Source organism: Microcaecilia unicolor, chromosome 5 (assembly GCF_901765095.1).
Source record: "Microcaecilia unicolor chromosome 5, aMicUni1.1, whole genome shotgun sequence".
Lineage (NCBI taxonomy): Eukaryota > Metazoa > Chordata > Amphibia > Gymnophiona > Siphonopidae > Microcaecilia > Microcaecilia unicolor.
Window position 1 is genome coordinate 134,046,794 of NC_044035.1, and position 19,884 is coordinate 134,066,677.

The following is a 19,884-nucleotide window of genomic DNA, read 5'->3' on the forward strand; positions in this document are numbered from 1 at the left end:
CACGGAGAGGGTGGTGGATGCTTGGAATGCCCTCCCGCGGGAGGTGGTGGAGATGAAAACGGTAACGGAATTCAAACATGCGTGGGATAAACATAAAGGAATCCTGTGCAGAAGAAAGGGATCCTCAGGAGCTTAGCCTAGAATGGGTGGCAGAGCTGGTGGTTGGGAGGCGGGGCTAGTGTGGGCAGACATATACGGTCTGTGCTGGGGCTGGTGGTTGGGAGGCGGGACTAGTGCTGGGCAGACTTATACGGTCTGTGCCGGGGCTGGTGGTTGGGCGGCGGGGATAGTGCTGGGCAGACTTATAAGGTCTGTGCCAGAGCCAATGGTGGGTGGCAGGGATAGTGCTGGGCAGACTTATACGGTCTGTGCCAGAGCTGGTGGTTGGGAGGCGGGGTTGGTGGTTGGGAGGCGGGGATAGTGCTGGGCAGACTTATACGGTCTGTGCCAGAGCCGGTGGTGGGTGGCAGGGATAGTGCTGGGCAGGCTTATATGGTCTGTGCCAGAGCTGGTGGTTGGGAGGCGGGGTTGGTGGTTGGGAGGCGGGGATAGGGCTGGCCAGACTTATACAGTCTGTGCACTGAAGAGGACAGTACAAATAATAAAAAGTAGCACATATGAATTTATCTTCTTGGGCAGACTGGTTGGACCGTGCAGGTCTTTTTCTGCCATCATCTACTATGTTACTATGACCTCCCCATACTCCCCCAGTGGTCACAACCCCCTCCCATACTAAAAAAATAAAAATAAAAACCTTTTTTGCCAGCTTGTATGCCAGCTTCAAATGCCGTACCCACCTCCATGACAGCAGAATGTGTTCTATCCTCTGACAGCCTTTCCCTGGTTGTGATTTGGCTCTCGGGTGAGTGTGACACCTTTTCTGTTAAGTGCACTGCAGAGTCACATCAGCAATGCATTGTGGTGGGTGTAGGGTAGTGGGCTCTACTCCCATGGTGCTTTTCCCCCTGCTAACTGGGTCAAAGTGTGCCCTGTTGTGTTTCCGGTAGTCCATGAGGTAGTGGCCATTTTTGTAAGGCAGTTTTAGATCCCTTTCATGTGTTACCCACATTAGAGAACTTAGTTCTTACCTTGAATGTGGCTGAAAGAGGGCATAATCTCAGTACCAGGGAGACTCTTTGCCAGTGGGGCACAACCTCTGATCTGCAGTTAACTGTGAGTAAATGTGCTTATTCAAATAAAGGACTTTTTCAAAGAGATTAGTCTTCAGGTGTCAACTGGTGTGCCAAGGTTATACAGCAGCAACGTCCTAGAGGCCTGCGTGTATGCAGGTCCCTGGAGCACTTTTAGTGGGTACCACAGTGCACTTAAGGCAGGCGGACCCAGGCCCATCCCCCCTACTTGTACTACTACTAATACTACTATTTAGCATTTCTATAGCGCTACAAGGTGTACGCAGCGCTGCACAAACATAGAAGAAAGACAGTCCCTGCTCAAAGAGCTTACAATCTAATAGACAAAAAATAAAGTAAGCAAATCAAATCAATTAATGTGTACAGGAAGGAGGAGAGGAGGGTAGGTGGAGGCGAGTGGTTACAAGTGGTTACGAGTCAAAAGCAATGTTAAAGAGGTGGGCTTTCAGTCTAGATTTAAAGGTGGCCAAGGATGGGGCCAAGTTTATTCCAGGCGTAGGGTGCAGCGAGACAGAAGGCACGAAGTCTGGAGTTGGCAGTAGTGGAGAAGGGAACAGATAAGAAGGATTTATCCATGGAGTGGAGTGCACGGGAAGGGGTGTAGGGAAGGACGAGTGTGGAGAGATACTGGGGAGCAGCAGAGTGAGTACATTTATAGGTTAGTAGAAGAAGTTTGAACAGGATACGAAATCAGATAGGGAGCCAGTGAAGCGACTTGAGGAGAGGGGTAGTATGAGTAAAGCGACCCTGGCTGAAGACGAGACGGGCAGCAGAGTTTTGAACCGATTGGAGAGGGGAGAAGTGACTAAGTGGGAGGCCAGCAAGAAGCAGATTGCAGTAGTCTAAACGAGAAGTGACAAGGGTGTGGATGAGGGTTTTGGTAGAGTGCTCGGAAACCTGTAACACTTGTGCTGGTAATGGGAGCCCTCCAAAACCCACTGTACCCACATGTAGTTGCCCCCTTCACCCCTAAGAGCTACGGTAGTGTTGTACATTTGTGGGTAGTGGGTTTTGGGGAGGGGGGTTGGGGGGTTGGGGGGCTCAGCACCCAAAGTAAAGGAGCTATGCATGTGGGAGCTGTTTCTGAACTCCATCGCACTGACCCCTAGGGTGCCCAGTTGGTGTCCTGGCATATGAGGGGGACCAGTGCACTACAAATGCTGGTTCCTCTCATGACCAAATGCCTTGGATTTCGCTGTGTTGGAGATGGCTGGCATTTTTTTCCATTATCGCTGAAAAACAAAATTGGCCATCTCAAACCCGGCGACATCCAAGGCATTTAGCTGGGCTAAACCGTATTATCGAACAAAAAGATGGCCAGCCATTTTTTCGATAATACGGTTCCGGCCAGTTGTAGCGCCGCCGCCAACATAGATCGCCGGTGATCTATTTGGCCGGCGACGTTCGATTATGCCCCTCCACATTACTATGTTACTTTCTTTAAAACCTTTTTATTATTTTTTTTAATTCCCAAAACAAATTTTTAATTACATAATCATTCTGAAATGTTTCGGTTACTAAATTTAAATACAATTTCTTGGCTCCAATTGCCAGAGTATATGTCATTATTATGTCACCCCAACCATTTTTCCCGCACTTTTTTCTTATAAAGGAGTTCAGTGTCATCAGCTGTTTTTCAACAATATCGATCGGACTGATTCATCTGCGATCTAGCAAAGAGCACTAATGGTCTTTTTGAAGGTAAGTTTGATTGTATAACCAAATTCTATATTTACCATCTAAGGGCAAGATGCACTAAAGACTCGTTAAAACCCTTTCCTTACCGATTCCCTTAGTGAATCGGTAAGGAACGGGCATGCACCAAAGAATAGGAATGCAAATGAGCTGCTCGCTGTAGCTCGCTTGCATTCTCTATTCCGTCGTGAAACAGTCGGCCAGTTGGCCGGTCGAGCATGCGCAGAGCAGCCATGTGTTATGCTGGCTGCTCTGCACATGCCAAATATGCCTCCCTGTGCCGCCTGAAGACGTCGCGCTGCTCAACCCCTCCGATGTGGCTCGACAGAGGACAGTGCAGTTGAGGATGCCCATCTAAAAAAAACGTCCATTTTGGCCGTCACTACCCCCTGCAAGCTACATACGCCGACACAAGCATTTACAAAAACCATTATCACATGAAAACTGAGGCTGATACAGAAATTCTGAAATGAGATCTGGATTCAGGGAGGAATTATCTTCCAGAAAATGTATGTTTTGTTCTTGTTACAGAATAAAAGTTTTTTTTTGTAGACCAGTGTAATTAAAACGTCTTTTTTGGCAGTGCTTCACTCAGCTGAGAGACCTGGAAGTCTCTGAGCCAATCACAGCACGTTTAGCTTGGCTAAACGCGTTGTGATTAGCTCAGGGACTTCCAGGTCTCAGCTGAGTGAAGCACTACCAAAAAAGATGTTTTTATTATTGCAAGGAGGGGGGGAAGGCGGCCAAAATGGGTGCCCATCCAAAAAAAACCATCCATTTTGGCCCCCTTAATAATAAAAATGTCTTTTTTGGCAGTGCTTCACTCAGCTGAGACCTTGAAGTCCCTGAGTCAATCACAACGCATTTAACTGAGCTAAATGCGCTGTGATTGGTTCAAAGACTTCCAGGTCTCTCAGCTTAGTGAAGCACTGCCAAAAAAGACGTTTTTATTATTGCAGGGGAGGAAAGGCGGCCAAAATGCGCGTTTTTTGGACGGGCGTCCTCAACTGCACTGTCCTCTGGATCGAGGTGCATCGGAGGGGGTGAGCAGCATGGCATCTTGGGGGGTAAGCAGCATGGCATCTTGAGGGGGGGGGGGGGAATGACGGCCAAAATAGACATTTTTATTATTGCACTGACGAGCACTTGACTTTTTTTCCCCCCGATTTTTAGTTTTTTTACTTTTGTAGCAGTTTTTCAATCCCGCGCAGCCCCAACGAGAGGTACAGACCTCTTGTTAGATTTTCCAGCGTTAAGGCAATTGGAAAAGGTTAGTGCATCTCATTACAATAGGGTTTCTATACAATTTGCTCATCTGCATTCCGTTTTCATTAGCTGCTACCGTTGTTGGAAAAAAGTCTTTAGTGCATGCCAGGGTTTATTACTTGCTCGTTAATGGCTTGTTAAGTTTAGTGCATCTGGCCCTGAATAAGGTTTCTGTTCTACAGAACACTTTAAAGTCTTTGAGCCAGATGCACTAAAGTCGTCGTTAGAGCTGTTCCCTACCAAATTCCATAGCGAATCGGTAGGGAACGGCAATGCATCAAAGAAAGGGAATGCAAATGAGCTGCTCATTGCAGCTCACTTGCATTCTCTAATCCCTCGTAAAACGGTCGGAGAATCGGCCGGTAGAGCATGCCTATGGACGTCCTTTATGGGAGGCCTTTATAGACGGCCTTCCCCCCCCGCCCAAGGTCACCGCCGCTCCCCCTCCCCCTGCATTGAAAGAGCTTTCCGCAGAAATGCCCCCCCCCAGAGGCCGCTGCTGCCGCTCCCCCTCTCTTGAAATGACAGCTTCCCTGCCATCCTCTGCACCCCCGTGGCCCCGCCCACGCCTCCCCCCCTGAGGTCATCGCTGGCGCTCTCCCCTCAACCCTCGCCCCTCCGTCTGCCACTGGGCCCTCACAGGGCCTCTCACCCCCGTGTGAAGGCGCTGCACTGGCCGCAGCAGGCAATAGCTGATTCCCTTCTTTCCTCCTTGGCCCACCCTCTTCTGACGTAAGTAACTTATATAGGCGGGGAAGCTGTCATTTCAAGAGACGGAGAGCGGCAGCAGCGGCCTCTGGGGGGGCAGGGCTACGGAAAGCTCTTTCAATGCAGGGGGAGGGAGAGCGGCAGTGGCGGTGACCTCGGGTGGGGGGGTGTCAGAAGGGAAAAAAAAACAGTGCTCGTCAGGGACGTCCTTGAAGGACATCAGTGTTAAGCACAGACAAGCAGCTTGTTTTTTTTTCCTTTCCCACAGCAGCCCCTGCCTAAGGAGAGGTGCAGACCTCACCTTAGGGTTTCCACCATAAGGGGAATTGGTAAATGTTAGTGCATATCATTATAATAGCCTTGCAATGGTACTGCAGCTCATTTTAATGATTTGCATTCCATTTTCCTTAGCTGCTACAGTGATTGGGAAATGAAGTTTGGTTTATGCTAGGGTTTACTACTTGCTCCTTAATGGATCATTATTGGCTCATTAAAGGCTCCTTAATTTTAGTGCATCTGGGCCTTTGTCATTTCATCTAGCAGTCAGTTTACAGTATTACTGCTGATTTGTAACACACTGCCCTTCTTTTTTAAGCCTAGAGAGCTGACTTGATTTGTTTATTCACATTTCTACAGACACATTAGCAAGTCTTTGTCTTTTTATCTGGCAATCAGTTTAAAGCAGGACTGCCAATCTGTGACACAGTGCCCTTCCTCTTTTTTAAACTCAGAGAGCTGACTTGATTTATTTGCTGGCATTCTTCTTCAGATGGATTAGCATAAAAAAAACCGCTTACATAGTTTACCACATTATTGTTTCTGAGTTACTGTTATCCTGCTTATAATGCTGCATACAAGTCTTTTAATCATCTGTTTGTGTTCCCTGCCACTTGTTCTTGTTCTTTTAAATTTACACAGACAGCTTATTTTATTTCTCTAGACCATCACAATTGAATATTGCCTGTTTTGGGATTTTCAATTTTGACTACAAAATACAGGTCAGTTCTCTTTCTTATTATTGTTTGGCATAACATATACATATTTTTTATAAATTTTGATTTATGATTTATATTTTTTATTTACTTAATTTTTTATTTTATTTTATTCATTTCATTTTTATTCATTTTTTCACTATGATATTCTGTTTTCATAGTCAGACTCTATATAATTGATATGTATTTTTTCTGATTTATTCTTTATCCTTTTAATTATTTTTTAAAATTTTTAATTAATTCTTCACTTTATTGTCCAGTTTTCTTATGTAAAGATAAATATGGTTACCTTTTCACACCGTGATTCTTATGTCATAAATATATTTTATGATCTACATTTTTCAGTGTTTATTCATCTTTTTCTACAAATACAATTGTTTTATTAAAAATCATATCTCTGTTACATATTCATGTTTTAATACTTTATTGCAAGTTTGTTCATTATTTTCAATGGTATATGTATGTCATACAAATAGACATCAATTATTGTTGTAAGCTAATTATATTACTTTTTTGTTTTTATACTTTGTTTTTATTTGTAGACTCCCGATATAGGCTTTCTGGCCGAAACACAACGTTGTGTCGAGTCATTTTATTGGTTAATAAACTTTATTTTTACTACCATTGTGGTCCAGACTTTGGGAATCCAGGTTTCCATTCCCACTTCCTTTTGTCAGTTGAGTTTCTCCGTGGGACCTTTTGAGTTCTCCACGTCTGTGGATTCTCTTTTGCAGTTTATTCAAAACATATTCTACGCTTACCCTCTTCCACTTCTCTTCTAGAGACTCTTGCACTTATCTAAGAGAGTGGAATGACTTGTAATTTTCACTGAGGAATCAATGCATTCCATTTAGTACCACAGAAGTATGTATGATGTTCACAGAAGAATCTTTATTATGAAAGTATAAAAAATAGCTGGAAGTGGACAGAGTTATGGAACTCTCTGATCCACTAAGAAAATTTTCCAGTGGGAACTAGGGCTTTTTTTCTCCAAATAATGTAAATTTGTGTAACGAATGAAATACTTTGATTCCTCAGTGATAATTACCAGTGATTCCACTATTTTGGATATTGAGTGAAGACTAGAGTTTAGTGTAACATATTCTTCCCTATGGCCATTTTCAAAACAAAAAGGCTTTTTTCTGTTTCAAAAATCACTATATTCGCCACTTGAATTTTGGATATTTTTAGGAAAACATGCAAAGTTGGATTTATTTGTCATATCAAAAATGCCCTTCTAATTTTCTCTGTCAGGTTTTAGCTCATACTTTTGAGCTTCTCTGCCCCAGCCTATGAGTTATCTAGCAGCTGTAGATTTATTTCTAAAGAAAAGGCAATTTTGAAAAAAATGAAAGTGTACATTTTGCTTGTAGGCTAAATTTAAAAGAAAAACAGTGAAGCTAAAGATGCTTTGATCATCACAAAAAGTTTAATAAGGAAGGGTAATGTTTTCACAAAAGAATGGATATTAAGAGAGAGAAAGAGAGAGAGAGAGAGAGAGAGAGAGAGAGAGAGAGAGAGAGAGAGAGAGAGAGAGATGTTTTTGATTAATTGGAAGTACAACACTGCTGATTTGTAGCTTTCATTACAGCATCTTCACTTCTTGCATTTTCTCACAGGGCCTTGGCAACATTTGTTTTGGGAATATGAACCTACAGCAAATTAAAGAAAAGCCAGAATTAAAGATGAGTGAAGCACATGACATTGTTATAAAAATAATAACTTATTTCTCTGCTCATATTTAACCTGTCCAGTCTTATAGCCTGACTCAGTGGGTGTAATGTTCTTTCTAAAATGTTTTCAGGGATCTATGAGGCAATTCTATGACTGTGCTCCTTGAGGTAGACACACTAATGCTGAGTGCCAATTCTATAATGGCATCTGTGCACCAAGATACAGTTAGAGAATACTAGCTAGGCCTGCATTGACATACTTAAGTCATGCCAGACCAATGGTAGGCATACATATTCATGTCTATGTGATTCCTGATCTGCGGATAACTTATTGTGTTCTATAAGATACGCTCATAATTTGGAAACCTTTCCATGTTTTGCCCACTTGCTGAAATACATTTATGGAATAATTTTATGAAGTCATTTCAGCACATATGGGACAATATATACACAATCTGTGTGGAGTGTAGATAGAGTCATAAAATATGCAGGTTGATTACAAACTAGTCTACATGTGTACTTGCATACTCTATGCTCTAATATTTAGACTGTTGTCGAGCAGGCACAATATCTGCACTTTTAATGTAGGCCCTGTTACTGCTGGATTTCTGCTAGTATTTTATAAAGACGTTCCTATGGATTTTATTAAATAGGTATAAAATAGGTACCTTTTTGCTCAATTAACTTAGGTGTCCTGTAATAAAAATTACTTCTGCATAACTAATGAAAATGAGTTGTTGATAAGTCCAAATCTCAAGAAAAAGTGCTCATATCAAAAACTCATTTGTGGTTCTGCTAGAGAAGAATGTGCCAAGGATTAAATCACTGTTTTCCTCAAGTCTGAAATGTCATGTGATGATGAGCTAAGTTATTTAGAAATTATTTATTTATAAGTGCATTTATCAATTTGGGGGGAATTTTACATACTGTAAAGCACAGAATTGTATAGAATTCCCCATCCCTTGAAAATACTTAACTTCTAATACAAAATCAGTGCTTTTCTGGACCACAGAGAGGGAGGGAGAAGTACAATTTTTTGAGCTGCTGTTTGTCTAGAGGAACTAGACTGGCAGGGTTAGGGAAGAATATCAGTAGGGACAACCAAGAATGGAAGAGAGAGTGGCTGGGGGAAAAGGAGGTTTTTTGGATGGTGTTTAGAAAGAGATTGATTGGGACTGGTTGGTGAGGAAGAATGTGTGGCGGAGATGGACTGATGAAATGAATTAATAACTGTAGAAAATAAAAAGTGGTGGAGAGATGAGGAGAAAGAGAAAGGGAAGGAGAGTGGTAAGGCTTGGCAGAAAGAGATAGAGGGGTTGATGTGGTTAATTTGTCAGAAAGGCCACTGTATAGGTGTTTTCTCTCATGCAGAACCAATTCTTCTTATCGTATCCTTCTACTAAAGGTTTGCACTATACGCAGTTGTTTATTTATTTGTTCTCATATCTAGCAGCACTTGATTGGAATAGTTTACGTAGAATGAAATTATCTATTCTTTTATAAGAAATTAAAAGCTTTCCTGTTTGACAAAATTTTGTATAATTTACGTATGGCTACTAAAGTACATAAGAAAATAAGAACATAAGAATAGTCATACTGGGTCAGACCAATAGTCCATCTAGCCTAATATTATGTTTCCAACAGTGGCCAATCCAGGTCACAAGTACCTGACAGAAACCCAAATAGTAGCAACACTCCATGCTACTAATCCCAAGGCAAACAGCAGCTCCACATGTCTATCTCAATAAAAGACTATGGACTTTTCTTCCAGGAACTTGTCCAAGCCTTTTTTAAACCCATATATGCTAACAGCTGTTGCTACATCCTCCGGCAAAAAGTTCCAGAGCTTAACTATTCATTGAGTGAAAAATATTTCCTCCTATTTGTTTTTAAAGTATTTCCAAGCAACTTCATTTGAGTGTCCTTTAGTCTTTGAACTTTTTGAAAGAGTAAAAGATCAAATCACTTCTACTCATTCTACACCACTCAATATTTTACAAACCTCAATCACATCTCCCAATGATAACATTGGCACTTGCACTATCTCTTTGCTGCATCACCACACAAACAAATTTAACCCTGCCCCAATTAAGAAACTAACACGTCCAGGTCATGACAAGACCTTTTTGGCCATAACTTTCTTGTCCAATAAACATGTTAGCAGGTTATCAGTACAAATATAAACTACTTAACAGATATCATAATATATTTTTCATCCCACCTTGTAGCTAGCCAGTATTGAACTAGCCACCTATGAGAAGTCAAATGCCTGGCACATTGTATTCTTAGTAATTACATGACTCGTGGTGCTGCAGGGTAATGTACACAGTCATGGTGGTGCCCCAAAATAAACATCCAGTCTCTAAAGGATTGATTACCCACAACTGGACAACCCAACCCCCTATCTTACTAAGGGAGCTTCTTCCACTCTCCTGCTGCGAAAGAACAGCCCCTCACAGCTCCTGCCCTTTCCACAAAACATCTTCCTGCTGAAATATTTCCTACCAAAAGCCCCTTGACTCAACCCTGTCCAAACCTTCATCCTCACCAATCCCAATACCCCAGGAACAAACTAACTTGTCATTTTAACCCGAACAGCTTCCAAGTGCTCCCTCCCCACATCTCACTTGACCCCTTGATACCCAATACCACAACTCCAAAGAGATACAAGGCTCAATATTCAACCCTCCCTATTTTCCTTAGCCAATTCCCTTCCTCAAAACCCCCCTTTGGCCACATAAATCAAATTACTTCTGCTCACTAACGCAGCTCGGCCATATTATATGTACTCAGGTTTAGCCTACGGGCACTCTTATATTGGTTACGTTTTGACTGTAAACTGCCTCAGATCTCTCTGTTGGGATTAAGTGGTCATTGAAATCTGTATTGTATTATATTGTGTGTGTGTGTGTGTATGTATGAGCGAGAGAGGGCAAAATGGGGTAGGCAAAGGAAAAAATAACTTGAATGGTGTGGAAAGTGTGGGTTGGGAAAGAGAAGAAGGACACAGTTAATTTCTTTTGGTATCCTGTTTCAGTGACTTATAGGGGTAACCTATATCAAAAAACTAACCATTCTGAATTTGGCTAATAACTAGTACTGTATTGCTGATGGGATTATATTTTTAGTTACTAAAAAAGCAATTTCACTGATTTGATAAATTAAAAAATTTTGTGTGCAGAATTTTTTTTTTTCATTTTCTTTCTGGAGGTTTTATTTTTTTAATTTTTTGCAAAGAATTCCACAGGAAAAACTAATCTTATGTTGGAAAACTATAAAAAGGAGGAAAGTGGCGTATTTCCATTCGAGGACAAACTTCTTTGTTTTAGACAGATTTTACTAAAGAAACACCAATGTTGTTGGGCATGTGTGTCTTCAAAAAGAGTTTCAATTAAAGAATTTCACTTCCTAATAAACAGAATGTTTAAAAGTTTAAATAAAATAGTTTTGAATCTGAATTGTATATAGCATATTAAGAGCTCGATAGATAAAGGAAGTAATTTTAGAAGGAGGCAGCAGATGTAAAAACTAGAATGCAAACATATGCAAATGTTGAACTTCAGTTTCTGCATTATACACGTGTACAGGCCACAGGATGATTGCTTCCTTGAATGGTGACTCATACATGAAAATTTGTGAAATACTGGACTTAGCATGTGTAGATTATAAAAATCTGCACTTACATGCATAAGTACTGCTGTTTTCATGTAGAAGCAACCAAAGATGCCACTCTGTTTTCTATGTATATCTTTGTAATATTGTTCTGATGGCACATTTGAAAAAATACATATGTATATTCCACAGCCCTACACCTAACTTAAATAAAGGTTCCATGTTCCACAGGCACTTGGTAAAATTGGCTGAAGACTATGAATATCCCAACTTGTGCATTCCACTGCTGACCTAGATACCGTTTGGAAAAAAAAGACTACACATTTGCAATTTTACATACCTACGGAACGGTAATACGAATACTGATTATTCTGTGGGCAGCACTGGACAGGCTTGCAGGCTGAAATTAAGAATAGAAAAACAAATGTTGAAAATGGGCATTCATTCTATTTTCTAATTTTCAGTTATATCCAGTATGATTTGTGAACCAAATTCTGAATACAGTTATGATCTCTCTTCTGTGGGAGTGAACTTTCTTTACCACTACCCTTTTTGCCTATTGTTCAACTGCTTTATTTTTTTGTTTTGTTTTGTAAATTCTTTATTGGATATAAAACAGAACAAAATCAGATACAGGTGGCCTCTGAAAAGAAACATTTTTTTTTTTTTTACCAATTTTACTTCCTACTAACATTGATGATATTTGTTTAATAATCAAAATCATTCAAGTCCTATAAACTTCTACAAATACATAAAAAGAAGGTCAATGATGAAGGAATAGCCTTGTGATTAGAACAGAAAGCTGACAACCATGGAAATGGAGGATTCAAATTCTACTTTTGTTCCTTGTGATCTTGGGTGACTCACTTAACCCTCCCTTGCCTCAGCTAGAAAATTAGATTATAATCTCTCTGGGAACAAAGAAATACCTCCTGTCATAGAAGCCAACTTTTCAAAATTATTGGGGGTGCTAAGCCCAACAGAAATGACCCCTCCCTGGACACATACAAGGAATTTTCTCAATATTAGGGGTGCTCAAGCACCCACAGCACCCACAGAGTCAGCTCCAATGCCTCCTGTATGGAAGTCTATCCCACCTGGAGCATCTATTGAAAAGGCGTGAGTTAAATCCAGTTATGTTTGTAATCATTAGTAATATGACTTATTCCCCATATCTATTAATAAGGCATTATGCCAATATAGAGCAGTACAAAGTACTGGAAAATGAGGCAAATAAATTATGGAAATTCTAGAAACTAAAGATGTAAAATTAAGAAAGAAGAGAAGAAAAAGAGTTAGCCTATGAAGTACCTTTGATTAGGTCTGGCTTTTTGGGGTGGTAACATGAGCAACTGTCCTAGCCTCTTATGCTACAGAGGGCCCCCGAGCTTCCCACAAGCTGAAGGAAATATAGCCTGAAGGTGGGATTTGGGGGACCCTTTCCCAGTTTCTGCCCTGGGCCCTGCATTTCTAGCACAAGCCCTCTTTACTGTATATTTAACGATCTGACCCTATAACTAAGGACTTGGAAGAAATAGAAACATTCTCTGAACATTTATAGAGAAGCCACTTCATAGAAAAACAGGAAAATAACTAGATAATCAAGGGTTTCAGGTTTTCCCACTCATATTCTCTATGATTTTGGACAAATCACTTCACCCTCTATTGCCTCAGATACAACTTAGATCTGGGGTATTCACCACAGTAATTGAGGGTCACCAACAGGTCAGGCTTTCACTAGTGTATTACCTCAATTTATGCAAATCTCCCTTATGCATATTCAATAGGGATAGTCTGAAAACCTGACCCAACATTGGTAGCCATTGATGACTGGGAGTGAACAACACTCAGACTTTGAGCCCATGTGAGTAGATAACAACCTCATGTACCTGAACTTTAACTCTTCTTGAGCTTGAATTTGGAAAATGTGAATACTAAATCTGAAATCCAAACTTTTGAATAGTTATAAACTGCATTTTATTTTTTACAGTTCAAACTGCTTGGTATACCCTGGCACATTTTCACTGTTAATTCATGTTTTGAAGTTCTTTTGGAATATATGTAATAATGCAAGTGGTAACTGTCACTTTCAACTTATAGAGTTCAGAAGATTATAAAGCAGATAAGGATCATAAAAGATACAATTTAAAGTATTATCAGACTGAAGCATTACTTACGATTATTACATGGGTCTTGTCTACAACATGGATCCTGGACGGGATAGCAGTCTGGGCTGGGAGGACAGCATTGTCGTTGACGGCCCCAATATGCCATTCTTGATTTCTGGTACGGTAGTGCTGAGAAGAAAGATGTGAAGAATGACACTCTGAGCTTTACCTCCTCACATGAACATGCTCTATTTATACAGGAGTTTAACAGGAAGTTTTCTTGAGCACCAATAGTATTTCTGCAGGAAACCAGTAATTACAATATAATTGAAGGGATGCTGATCATTTTTTAGCAATGCAGTTTTGTTGTTGAAAATCAGGATGTTGTATCAATGCATGCAGTGTGTGGCAGTGGCCCAAAAAAGCAAACAGGATACTAGGACATGGATGGTAAATAAGACCAAGAATATTATAATGTCTCTGTATTTATTTATTTGTTACATTTATACCTGCACTTTCCCACTCCTCGGCGGGTTCAATGGATGGTAAATAAGACCAAGAATATTATAATGTCTCTGTATCACTCCATGGTGCGACCTCACCTTGAGTATTGTGTTCAATTCTGGTCACCATTTCTCAAAAATTATATAACGGAATTAGAAAAGGTTGAAAGAAGAGCGACCAAAATGATACAGGGGATGGAATTCCTCTCAAATGTGAAAAGGCATTTTGCATGTGAAGACCGGAAGGGGGAAAAAGGATGGGGAATATAGATGAAAAGCATTGAAATGAAGAAATCTCAAGGAACTTCTGTGGAATATGTATAGAAAAGACATATTAATATAAAAAGCAATCGACAGGTATGTTAAAATTAATGAAATACTAGCAAAAAGGATTAGAAATGTTGAGAAAAAAGAGGCCAGATGTAGACAAACTGAGGAGTTAATATGAAGGTAGATAGAGTCGTTCCACCCGATATCCAGCCTCCGGTGGTCGTTTTTTGAAATGCTATCTCCAGCTATATTAGCCCCAGGTATTCATTTCTTGGCCATGTGCAGCCACAGGCACTGAATATCGAGTTACAGTCAAAGATTATTTTTGGCTTGATATAGTGCAACATCTGGCAGACAGGTTAATGAGGGTCACAATAAAAATCACAATACATAAAACTGGAAAGGAAATCCATACAACTAAGAAAGATCTTCTAAATATACCTACAAAAGAACAACAAAGCAGTTGCAGCTACCGGAACACATGCAGGTCCTGATCAACATTCATCCAGAACCCACATATGGCTGTTATGTAGTTTCCGGCTGAATATCAACCAGTATCTGCAGAGTTTTTTTTCCTATTCCCTCCTCCCAAAGCAGTCCCCCTCCTTCCAGGCAGTCCCCACCTCTAAGCTTGTGCCACTGAATATTGGAGGTAAGGTGGCTCCAAGCAATTTAAGCAGGTAGGAGCACTTCCTGCACTATAACATCACTTTGAATATTGCGTGGTCAATGTATCAATTAGAGAAAAGAGAAGAATTTGAACTTTGATTAGACAGCAAGCTAACAGAAAGGGATCAATTTTCAGCAGCACATCTACCAAAAGGTTGTTATAGGGAGTGCTCCTGATTATATAGTTGTGGGTAGACATTCTGAATGATAGACTTCAGCTTATTAGAATGATCATTTATCTACAATTAGGTGTTTTTGAACTTGATACCTGTGAATTTTCCTTTGTCATTCTATGAAAATTGAAGTTGACTGGTCTATCTGAATTCGGAGCAGTAGCTGGTAGTTATGAAGCAGAGCTTCACTGCATGACATTTGCAATCTGATAGCTGGATACCATGCATACCTGCGATATTCAGGTATAATATTCAGACAAGCCCCAAAATTTCCTAATTTACCATCATGATCACCACTTATGGATACCCCTGCTAGGGATAGAGGAGATATGGTGAACAGGGAAGCACCTGCCCTCTGAAAGAGGCCACAGCTCAAAACACCCTATTCTGAAGATGATCCTTTCTGAGGAGGCCATGCAGATGCCTACCTGCCTGCTGGGCACTGGCTGAAGAACCTGGGGACCAGATATAACCTAGTAACATAGTAGTTGACTATGGAAAAAGACTATTTGGCTCATACATTCTGTTCAATTATTCATGTCCACTGCACAGCTTATGCTTATGCTTGCTGAAACCTGGAGCAAATGGTGGCACAAGACTAATGTTAGTTTGGCATTTAAATGACCATATTTTATAATACTGCGCCTACATTTTGGGAACACCCCAACCTGCCCATGCCCCTCCCCTGCCCATGCCCCATTGAATTGCGCACATGACAATTTGGGTGCACACTATTATAGACTAACACAAAGGCAGATCTGTGCGTAAGTCCTAATTAGTGCTAATTAATGCCAAGAATTGATTGTTAAGTCTCATTTAATAATTAGTTTCTGTGTGGAGATGGAATCCATGCCAAACTTGGGCAACCTTTATAGAATCCGGGGGATAACTTTAGCCAAAATGAGCATTGGGAAGGGTTGGGGGTTTATGTACATAGTACTGAAAATATGCAGGTTTGTATGTTGTAATGTGTAGATGTATGCATAGGCACTGACTCCGTGGGTGCTGTGGGTGCTCGAGCACCCCCAATATTTTGCTGACTGGAAGTTCCCAAAGTCCCTCCCTCCGAGTTCCAGGCCCCCCCCGTCTGTCCATCCCTCCCTCCCTCCCTCCCTCCCTCCGAGTTCCAGAGCCGCTCCCCCCCGCGTTCACCCCTCCATCCTTCCACCATCCAAATTTTAAAATCCATCTTCTTACCTCGTCGGGGTGTTAAGGCGCCAGCTGCAAGTAGTGAAAAGCGTGCATGCTCGCGCTTCAGCCTTCCTTCGTCTGTCTCTCAGTTCTGGTCCCGCCCTCATTTCCTGTTTCCGCTTGGGGGGACCAGATCTCAGAGACAGACGAAGGAAGGCTGAAGCGCGAGCATGCACGCTTTTCACTACGTGCAGCTGGCGCCTTAACACCTCGACAAGGTAAGAAGATGGATTTTAAAATTTGGACGGATGGAGGGAGGGAGGGATGGAGGGGCGAACGCGGGGAGGGGGCTCTGGAACTCGGAGGGAGGGAGGGAGGGATGGACAGACGGGCGGGGAGGGGGCCCTGGAACTCAGGAGAGAGGGGGAATGCACCACCTCTAAAAAAAAGTCGGCTCCTATGGATGTACGTGTATGTGTATAATCCCCTTCGGTAATTTTCAAAAAGGTTCTCTTATTAACATTTCTGAAATGGTCTCTCTGCAGGAAAGTTTTTTTTTTTGTACTATCATAAGGATGTCATGGTAACAAATAGAAGTTGTTTTCCTTTAAAAACAGATTGCCTTTTCCTGTTACTAACTTTCAACTTTGTCCTTTCTTGAAGGTAATACCCTTATTTACAAATATGCACCCTCTTTCTAGGTGTAAGATTAGTTCTGCTATTCAAAAGCTACTGGAAGTTACCTATCTAGTCATAAGTGCCAATTCTACTATGTTTCCTCATATGTTTATTCCTTTCTAATTATGTGACAAGAATAGCAATAATGAGTGATTAATGATAGTGTACTGTCCTAGAACATACTTAAATGCTGTTCTCATATCTATTATTATTTGTACTAGTAAGTGCCACCATGACCATTAATGACATCACTCTTCACTTAAGAATGTATCTGGCTTAACTATGAATAGGCACATTTAAAAATGCATTACTCAGGGGAATAGCACAATTTCTGAAAGAAGACTGAGGAGTGAACGACCCAGTGCCTACCCTCCTCAACTCCATCCAACCAGCTCCCGCACCCTACCTTTAAAGAAATCTTGGAAGCTGAGGCGAGGCGCAGCGCCTCGCGCCTGCATGTAAAAGAAGTGTGGATCGTCTCATCGGGCCTTCCCTCACTCTGTCTGTTCCGCCCTTGCGGAAATAGGAAGTTGCATCAGCTCCTCTGCGCCTCGCCTCGGCTTCCGAGATTTCTTTAAAGGTAGGGTGTGGGAGCTGGTTGGATGGAGCTGAGGGATCTTGGGGTGTTGATGCGCCAAGGTGGGGGGTGTCATCGTGCTGCACCCGGAGGGGGGGGAGCTGGCAGGGAGCACCCCCTTGAGTTGACACCCGGGGTGGACCGCCCCCCGCCCCCCTTGCTACGCCACTGAGTTAATGTAGTTACATCACTGTGAGCTAAGTGTTTAGTGCGTGGTTAGCGCTTGTGCTCTTGCTGCCTAGAAAATAGGTGTTGGTAAATGCTCATATGCTAATGACCACAAGCTAATAGGGAAATTAGCACATGCCATTAATAGGAATAATGCAAATGTACTAAAAGTGACCTCTGTTCATAGGAAGAACCCACGCTGGGGATAGCGCTGGCCACTTTTTAGCGCTGCTTAGTAAAAGAGCTTTATAGAGTCTGAAAACATAACTACACCTGACACTCCACATTTAGGACACAGGAAGTGTGGACTCTGCAGTGTCTGTAATTTGTGCCTTGAGGCTAATGTTTTCACTCATCCCATCAGGAGTAAAACCTTCTCTCTGAAACACACATCTGACTGCAATACTGCTTCAGTAATTTATGTCATTCAATGCCCATGTCCTCTTTTGTACTTGTGCAAAACAATTAGAGTAATTAAAACACGTATCATAGAACACAGGAGATGCATCAACAGCAGGGGCGTAGCTACGGGTGGGCCTGGGTGGGCCTCGGTTCAGGCCCACCCACTTTCTCCTAATCCTCCAATCAGGAGGATCTTCTAGGTGCTAGATAGACTGCAGTCGCATGTCAGTTCTGCCGCTGCGCAGCTACATAAATGTAGGCAGCTGGCACTGGCAGCAAAAACAGCAGCTCTCCTACCTGTGACTTGCTTAATTTTTAAATCTGGGTCAGAATGGCAGGGAACAGCCAATCCTGGGGCCTTTCTTCAACCCTCCGGGGTGGGACAAGCTGAAGGAAGGCCCCTGGGATTGGCTGAAGTAGCCTGTCCCCTGCCAACGTATACCAGCAGCACTGCTTTAAAAAAAAAACTGATCGCGCGACGCGCAGTGGCCGAGTGTGTGCTCACTTGCGCTCTTTTTTGACTTGTTGCCGGTAGTGCCAGTGGTGGTCTCTGTGCCCCCCTGATCGCAGCTTTTTCACGTGGCCTGGTCCTCTTGGCTGTGCTGCAGTGCTGAAACAGACGCCAGATGGAAGGTGTCTCTGGTGGAGGGTCCCCTCCCGATCTGCTATTATTGTCAGAGAGAGCAGATCATCAGGAGAGAGGGACCTGCAGCGCCACCAGAGAGTACGGAGCCGGAGGAGCCACAAAAAGTGTGATTCTGGGATGGGGGATGGAGGCTGGAGGGATCTGGAGCAGATCGGATTGGATAAGAGCTGCTGCAACCACATTGTGCTTAATTGTAGGACAGCATTTTTATTTAATTTTATTTATATTTTAAGACATACCAGCCAGCTGCTGCAGCATAAGGATGTACTAGAGAAAGTATAACTTTTTAAAGGTAGAGTAGTAATTTGTTATAAATCGTAATTAGTGTGTCATTTGGAGGGAGGGGCTGGTTACAGGGACAACCTAGCATGTGTTATATACTTGCAGAGATTTTTTTTCTCCTGGTAAAAGGTCCACTAAAACAGACATCATATGATGAGAATCAGGTGCTCAACATTCAGAGTTTCTATCTATCTATTTATTTATTTTTGGGATTTTATCCCACATTAAACATGAATTAGATTGGAACCTGGGAGCATTCAAAATCTTTCTTTTTTTCTGGAGAGAGTAATGCATTGCCCCCTCCCAGGCTCTCTCCCTGGGTTTAGCCAGCCTTGCAATTTGGGGGGGGGGGCGCAGAGGTAGAGTGGGGCCTCTGCGCCCCACCAACAAAAACATTGCAGGCTATACCCGGGGAGAGAGCCTGTTGTTAAACTTTTACCAGCACACCACTGCCTTGGTACCACCTCTTAGGTGTGTGAAAGTTATATAAAAGCCCAACCCTAATTATGTGCGCTATACTGGTGGCGACTGAAGTGTGAAGGGGTCATGTGCTGGTGGATCCAGCAGGAAGGCATGGGCAACAGAGTAATTAGGGAGGATTTTGAATGAGTTTATATCGATCAACCCCACACTCAACGAAGGAAATAAATACTAGGTAGGATCACCATGCAAAATGAGTATGGGCTGTTGATATTCTCAGGTTGCCTGCCATGCATTCCCCCCCCCCCCCCCCCATGCTCCTCAGTGAAGGGCCCACCTTCACCCAGAAACCCACCAACAATAAATTTTAATAAAGGCGAGTTTCTGGGTGAGGTGGGCTCTACAGTGCCCAGGTTAAAATAAAAAACAAGTTTTGTATTTAATGTATAAAAACAAAAGTGAGGAGAGTGGACGAGGATACCAATTAGTTTATTTATTCACATAAAAAATGACGTAATTAACATTAAAAGTGACCCGACATGGCCGTGTTTCGGCCCGGAGGCCTGCCTCAGGGGTCTTTAAAACCTCAGAGAGTATGGCTTGGGATGTGTACTCCAAGGAAGGTAATAAGAAGGAACTCTCTTGGGTCTTCTCTCTTTTAAAAAATTTTTGAAAAACGGAACAACCTGGTTTTACTCCTCTCCAAAAGGACGTGTACAAATGTAGAATACTATTTTTTATGTATACTTAAGTATAAACT

The 19,884-nt window shown here is 42.1% G+C and overlaps 1 long non-coding RNA gene across 1 annotated transcript; it reads right to left on the minus strand.

Moving 5' to 3' along the window:
* Positions 1-7,297: 7,297 nt before the first annotated feature.
* LOC115470277 lies at positions 7,298-13,438 on the minus strand. Its single transcript, XR_003942158.1, has 3 exons — positions 13,275-13,438; positions 11,438-11,497; positions 7,298-7,464 (listed from the first exon to the last, which is right to left on the minus strand). It is a non-coding gene; the product is annotated as an uncharacterized LOC115470277 (long non-coding RNA).
* Positions 13,439-19,884: the final 6,446 nt, after the last annotated feature.